The sequence below is a fragment of the Mustela putorius genome, unplaced genomic scaffold (genome assembly GCF_011764305.1).
Source record: "Mustela putorius furo isolate JIRA1106 unplaced genomic scaffold, ASM1176430v1.1 tig00003834_pilon_pilon_pilon, whole genome shotgun sequence".
Classification (NCBI taxonomy): domain Eukaryota; kingdom Metazoa; phylum Chordata; class Mammalia; order Carnivora; family Mustelidae; genus Mustela; species Mustela putorius.
In genome coordinates, this window is record NW_025421987.1 from 79081884 (window position 1) to 79089770 (window position 7887).

Genomic DNA, 7887 nt, shown 5'->3' on the forward strand with positions numbered 1-7887 from the left:
TCCAGCTACCCACCCCGGAGTGGAAGCCATGCCGGGCATGGCAGGGGTTTCGGACAGGGGGGCCTGCTTCTAGTCGGCTATTAATGAGTCCTGTGACTCCTACAGCTCCTTGATTTCTCGTGACCCCGTTGCCGTATGTGCAAATTCACAAGTTTGTTTCTCTCAGTATCTCTCCCATCCTCATACAGTACAGCATTCTCATTTTCTAAGTATTTCAACTTAATTTGCTATAATGTCTTCAGTCATGGTGCAAGACGGACCAGGGTCACGTGTAGGACTGCGACAGTTTTTTCCGAACCTAAGAAGTATGTCCAGGGAGGCCTGCCAGCTTCCTTGATCTTAATTCTCTTCTGTTCTACCAAATGCTCCTGGAGCAACGAGTGATACTGGGGTTGACCTGGGCTGCCTTCTTCCCACTCCCTTCCCTGGCCTAACTTCCCTGACTCATTCGTTCATTTCTATGTTTAATTTCTGTAGCACTAAAGCAAACTTCTCTTCTGAGAAAGTCTGTTGGGCAAGGAGTGAACTGACCAACTGACTAAGTAAAACTAAAACCTGACTTAACTTGAGCTCCCCACCAGTTCCTTAAGACTATTCAGCATTTAGCTATTTGGTTCATCGGACTGGTTGACAACCAACTTATTAATAGTTATCCTTTGTTTCGAGAACATTCTTCGGTCATCAGGAGTTCTGTGAGTTTAAGTAGAACTAAGGAGGGCACTTGTAAATGGATTTAGAAAATTGTAGGCACCTTTACATTTGCAAGGTGATGACAAACAGAAGAATGCAATCTGAAAAAGATTGAGGGTGATTTAGGGTTTCTTCAACAAAAGATGAGGCTTTACAGAGGAAAGAAGAAGGGCGGAGTTATGTTTCCTGTCAGAACCAGCGGAATGGCACTGCCAGCGTGCACCTTAGAGGAAGTCTCCTCACAGAAGGAGACCTGACCTGACCATACCATATGGGATTTCTGGGACTCGAATCCATGTCCGTCCAAACCCTGGTTGTAACTTGGATCCCAGCAAGTTTGATTCCCGCAACGCTACTCAGTGTGATATGCCATTTGCTAATTTTATTATTTCTGGAGAATAGGAAGGGAACTACTAGCTAGAGGCTAAATAAAGCCGCACTCCCCCCAACCCCATTCGGTTCCGTCGGCGTGTCATGGAGGTGTGTGGTGTGCTGAGGAAGCAACCAGACGGCAGGGCTTTGATACTCAGTGTCCTTGTACTCTAGGTTTCGGTGCTGTTGTTGCTGTCGTTGTCTGTATTTCTGTCTCACCATCAATGGTGGCAGCCACCGGCGGTCATTGGATAGGCCTTGGCCAGCCTCTAGGGCGGCTGCTCTGCCCAGTGACTGGATCTTTCCTGTTAGCATGCTGATCATACTTGGAAATTATGAGTCACTGAAATGTAGCCGTGAGCAGGGCGGGTGGGTAGATTACGAGGGAAAGTGCAGCCAAGACTTCCTGTACCCGCTCAGGATCATTATCTTTGGGGGAAGATAGAGACTCACTGTGGCAAGAGGAACACCTCAGCTACTTGGCATCTGCTGTGTACAAAACGGATTCAGGGAGAGGGTAGGGACACAAATGAAAAAGGAAACAGAATCAAATTCTCTTTTGCAGACATCAGGGTGGAGCACTGAGAGCCACGTTATAATATCCCTGTTATTGACACCTTCAATTTGTTATTAGCTGGTGAGACTCATTTACTATTCACATTTGTCTGCCCTCATTCCACTCCTAGCAACTGCAGTTAACAGTCCTATTTAAAATAATAGAGTGAGATTGGTAACATTACTGATTTAACAGGAAATTAGACGACTTACATTCACAGAGCTTAGGTAATTGATACCAACAGCACTTTTCTTGTAATTTATGCACTATGATTGATTTCATTCCCCAGCTAGTCCTAAAAGAATCTCTGAAGCATATTCATATTCAGCCATCAGATGACTGTGCAAAGGAATTAAATGAGTATTACCCTGCTTGCTATCTATTCCAGAGCTGGCAAAAAGTTTCTAAGTGGTTTGGAGCTCAGAAGTCAGTCTAAAATTACAATGTTCATATAAAAGAGTTCAGCCTCAGAGCATTTCTTTGTAAGTGACAGCTGTGAATTTATATGAAGAAACCCTCTTACTGACAACAAGGACACAATTACAAATGGGTCAATTACTCTTTTAAGAGTATTTTTATAAACTCTATGTAAATACGTAGTCCTTGAAATACCCTAAAAAAATTCACTCACCTATAATAGTGTTGTTATAAATGACCCATTACCAGATGTTCATTCCTATTTGCATCTGGTATTTGCATCAAAATATATGACCTTGCTTCCCGCTCCTCCACACCCACCCCTCCCTAGTAGAATTAACAATGCTGAGAACAGGACATTTGATAAAAAAAAAAATGAGTAAACATTCAATTTCTGTATTCTACCCCAGAAATCTCGGGAAACAATGGCAAAGAAGAGACGACAAATCTACAGTGTACAAATACATCATTATTCTTGTTTTGGGGCTACTTCTTTAGCAGAGCAGGCACGGTCTGGGCCCTAACTGCCTCTCCACAGGGCTTCATTTCCCACCATGTTTCCTCATCTGACTTGTAGTCAATCATGTGGAGCAGTCCCTAGGCCCTCATGCTCCTCACCCTGTTTCCGGCACTTGGGCTACTGCACTGGCTCTTTTTTCTCCCTGGCATGCCCTTTCCTCTGCTTCCTTACCTGGAATGACTACTCATCCTTCAGAACTCAATGAAACAGTCACTGCCTCTAAATCCCTTCATGATTCCGCAGTCTCATGCAAGTCTTCCTCCTCTATGTTCCCTTAGCAGCCCATGATTGAGCCCGTCCTAACCTTTGTCACACACATTAATGTGATTTATGTGTTTATCATTCCATCAGACTGTAAGTTTCTTGAGGACAGAGATCACTAGTTAATTAACTGTTAATTAACTGTGAACTTGCTGCATCCATAATAATACTGGAAACAGAATGGTGGTTGACAAATGTTTCCCAAATGATTTGCGAATGTAGAATGCAACTCCCTGAAAGACCAAATTTATGGGCCGCCACCATTTTCAAGTTTAATGTAGAGTTCAATCCTAAATATTTCACCACATACATATTAACCCCCAGGCACGTGTGCATGATTCATCAGATGAGCACCCAGGCCTCATTACTGACCATTTCTACAGAGTCAGACTGGTTCAGATTCGCTAAGAAACTTGACCTTAGTGCGCTCAGTGCATCCCAGGGAAAAGTGGAGTCATGGTCAGAGTTCTTGGATTCCTAGAATTGCAGGGACCCCAGGAACACCCTGAAGGTTTCTCACTGTAAAAACTAGGAAACAGGTAGTCTGGAGGTCTAGAGATGTCTGCAGTATGGAATGGGTACCCTCTACCTTGAGGAAGGATTAGCTTGCTTTCTAGGGTCTATTGATTCTCATTTAAAAACCCTCACTGATTGCTGAGGCTAGAAAGCTAAAAACTACATTGCTTCCGGTCCCTTGCTGCTAGGCTTCTAGATTTATCTTCTCCAGTCAGATAAACTCCTGTGAAACTTTAATTTAGAGGCGAGATATGTGAGTGTGGGATGGAGGTGGCTTAGTTCTGAAGCCAGCAGCTAAGTTGTAGCTTCCTGATCTGATGGGGGAGGCGGGGGGGGGGGTTGGAGGGGGGCAGGGGTCCTTCTGATTCAGCAGCTTCTGCACCAGTGGAAATAGGCTTCACTCTATGGGGCAGAGGCAGTTGATTCTGTGGTCTGGGAGTCCTGCCTGGGAGATCAGCCTAGAGCAATGTTTCTCAACCAATAGGCATACCCTGGAGGTATTGTAGGTCCTGTTCCAGATAACCATATTAAAGCGAATTATTGAACTATTACAATAAAGTGAATCAAATGAATTTTTTGGTTTCCCAACACATATAAAAGTTGTGTTCACACTATAGTATAGTCTCTTAAGTTAAATAAAAAATACTTGAATTAAAAAATACATTATTGGGTGCCTGGTTGGCTCAGATGGTTAAGCATCTGCCTTTGGCTCAGGTCATGATCCCGGGGTCCTGGGATCGAGTTCTACATCGGGCTGCCTGTTCAGTGAGGAGTCTGCTTCTCTCTGTCTCTCTCTGTCTGTCTCTTATGAATAAATAAATAAAATCTTTTGAAAATTTTTAATAAATACGTTATTACCAAAAAAATGCTAACCATCATCTGAGTTTTCAGCAAGTCATGGTCTTTTTGCTGGTGGAAGGTCTCCCCTTCATGTTGTTAGCTGCTGACTGATCAGGGTGGTGGTTGTTGAAAGTTGGGGTAGCTGTGGCAATTTCTTAAAATAAGATAATGATAAAGTTTGCCACATTGATTGATTCTGCCTTTTACAAATGATTTCTCTGTAGCAGGTAATGGTGTTTGATGGCATTTTACCCATAAGAGAAGTTCTTTCAGAGTTGAAATCCCTGCTCTTGAATCCTGCTGCTGCTCTATCACCTAAGTGTATGTCATATTCTAAATCCCTTGTTGTCATTTCTGCCATTGTCACAGCATCTTCACCAGGAGTAGCTTCCATCTCAAGAAACTACTTTCTATGCTCGTCCATAAGAAGTACCTACACATCTGTTCAAGGTTTCTCATGAGATTGCAGCAATTCAGTCCCACCTTCAGATTTCACTTTCAATTCCAGTTCTCTTGCTATTTTCACCACATCTGCAGTGACTTCCTCCACTCAAGTCTTGAACCCTTCAGAGTCATCCAGGAGAGTTGAAAGTAACATCTTCCAAACTTCTGCTAGTGTTCTGCTAATAACCTCCTCCCATGGATCACAAATGTTCTTAATAACATCTAGGAGGGTGAACACTTCCCAGAAAGTTTTTAATTTATTCTGCGCACATCTGTCAGAGGAATCACCATCCATGGACACTGTAGCCTTATGTAGTCTATTTCTTGAGTAGTAAGATTTGAAAGCCAAATTCTTCTTCATGGGCTACAGAAAGGATGTTGTGTCAGCAAGTGTGAAAATAAATTAATCTCATGGTACATCTGCATTAGAGCTCTTGGGTGACCTGGTGCATTGTCAATGAGCTGTAGTATTTTGAAAGCCATCTTTTTTTTCTGAGCGGTAGTCCTCAATAGTGGGCTTAAAATATTCAGTAAGCCATGTTATATACAGATACACTGTCTACCGGGTTTTGTTTTTCCATTTATACAGCAGAGGCAGAATGGATTTAGCATAATTCTTAAGTGCCCTAGGATTTCTGGAATGGTCGTTGAGCTCTGGCTTCAACTTCAAGTCACTAGCTGCATTGGTCCCTCATGGGAGAGTCAGCCTGTCCTTTGATGTTCTTAAGCCAGGCATGGACTTCTCCTCTCTAGCTATGAAGGACCTAGAGGACATCTTCTTCCAATAGAAAGTTGTTTCATCTACATTGAAAATCTGTTGTTTGGTGTGGCCACCTTCATGAATTATCTCAGCTAGATCTTCAGGAGAACTTGCTGCTACTTTTATATTAGCACCTGCTGCTTCCCCTTGCATTTTTGCATTATGGAAATGGCTTCTTTCCTTCAGCCTCATGAACCAGCCAATGCTAACTTCAAACTTTTCTTCTGCAGCTTCCTCACTTCTCTCAACCTTCACAGAATTGCAGAAAGTGAGGGCCTTGCTCTGGATTAGGGTTTGGCTTAAGGGACTGTTGTATTTGGTTTGATCTTCTATCTAGACCACTCAGACTCTCCCCGTATCAGCAATAAGGCTGTTTTGCTTTCTTATCATTCATATGTTCACTGGAGTAACACTTTTAATTTCCTTCAGGAACTTTCTCTTAGTATTCATAAAAGCTAAGTGTTGGGTGCCAGAGGTCTAACTTTTGGCTTATCTTGGCTTTCGACATGCTTTCCTCATGAAGCTGAATCATTTCTAGCTTTTGATTTAAAGTGAGAGATGTATGACTCTTCCTTTCACTTGAACACTCAGAGGCCATTGTGGGTTGTTAATTGGCTTCATTTCAGTATTGTGTCTCAGGGAATAGGGAGGCCTGAGAAGAGGGGGTGTGATGGGGGCAATGGCCAGTCTGTGGAGCAGTCAGAGCACACTCAACATTTATTAAGTTTGCCATCTCACATGGGCGTGGTTTGTGACACCACAAAATAATTACAATAGTAACATCAAAAACCACTGATCACAGATGGCCATAACAAATATAATAATAATGAGAATGTTTAAAGAATTGGGAGAATTACCAAAATGTGACACACAGACATGAAGAGGGCAAATGCTGTTGGGAAACAGTGCCAACAGACTTGCTCAATGCAGGTTTGCCACAAGCCTTCTATTTGTAAAAAATGGAGTATCTTCAAAGCTCAAGAAAGCAAAGTGCAAAACTAGGTATGCCTGCACAGGTAATAAAATCTATTTAGTGCATTGAAACAGCACCCCTCCCCCCCCAAAAGAGAGAGAGAAAGAGAACAAAATAGCATAAATGGAATAGCAAAAATATCTAATTACACTGTTCCTAGTAAAAGTTAATTTGTTTTAGATAATTTATATTTTAGTTTTATGTGTGTGCATGTACATACATCTATGTATGTGTATTCTGAGTCACAGTGTAAAATGTATTTCTAGCTATAAGTCTCAGTCACAGAGGTTCAAGCACATCTGGCCTGCAGTCTTACCTCTAGCATTTTCAATAATCTTCTTAATCTCTTCATCCCTTCCTGTGTAAACAATCCAGGAGTCTTTTTTTTTTTTTTTTTTTAATCTGTAGAACATCTGTTCTCCTGTCCATCAGGCAGCATAAAGGTATATAGATTTTCTTTTTTTAAGTTGTTAGTTGCATGACATTTTATTTCAATCGACAGCATTCCCCTTTGTTTTTTTCAGGTACTTCCCTATACCTTCTTTAATAAGGACAAGATAAAAGTGTAAGATAGGAGTGTATGTTTGAGGGTTCCAAAATTTTTCTGGTTCCACAGCATATTCTAGGGACCCCAGGGAGGAATTTGTTCTGGAGCCATTCTAACAAACTCCTGGGACTTCCTGCACATGGCTCAGAAGGAAGGGGCTATACCCAGAAGCAGCTGGGCTCCAGGCATCCTGGTAGGAAATGACTCGGGGTAACCATAAAGAGGTTGGGTGAAGTGATAATAGGTGTTGGGTGTTGGGTGAGGTGGTCCTGCAAAATACTGTTAATGTGCTAAAGAAGCAGAATAAAGATTTGACAGCCATCTATGGAAAAGTAAAATCCTGTGAAGATCAAGACAGGAGCAGGTTTAAACACTCTCTTAATTACTGCTCTGGGCAAAAAGTCAGCTGATAGCCCAGGATTAAAAAAAAAAAAATTACGAACGCCAACAATTCTTCTGATTCTTTTTAATTAACTTCATGTTTCCTTTATGGCAGTCTGCCGCTCAGAGGCTTTTCTGACTAGGGAGCCTGGTTGTCTCCACAGAGGGGACCTAGATTGCTGGTGGACAGAGGGAAAACAGAGAGATTTTCCTCATGCCATTTATATCTCATACTATATACAAGTGTTACCTATTCAAAATCAAACAGCCCCAGCACTTATGCCCCCAACCATATTCACAGGTGATGACCTCATCTTTTACCTCAGGGACTTAATGGAACAGTCAAAAGACTCTCCTCAGATTCCTACAGTCAGCAAGTTTCTAGCTAACATGGTACCTGAGATGTAGCAGCCAACTTCCTAAATGTACGCTGAATGGCAGCCCGGGTCCAGCAGGCCACAGGTTCTGTCCTCAGCCCGACTTGTAAGTCTTCCTATATGGTTGCCACGTGCTGCCTTGACCGACCTTTGCTGGACCGGGACACCCTTCCCCATCCTGACCGTTCTTCAGTTTGGCGCCCTTCTTGCCTCGCTGGTGGTGGGCCTTTTCT

The 7887-nt window shown here is 42.5% G+C and overlaps 1 pseudogene; it reads right to left on the reverse strand.

Moving 5' to 3' along the window:
- Positions 1–4227: 4227 nt before the first annotated feature.
- On the reverse strand, positions 4228–5974 carry LOC123394323 (annotated as a pseudogene).
- Between the last annotated feature and the right edge of the window lie 1913 nt (positions 5975–7887).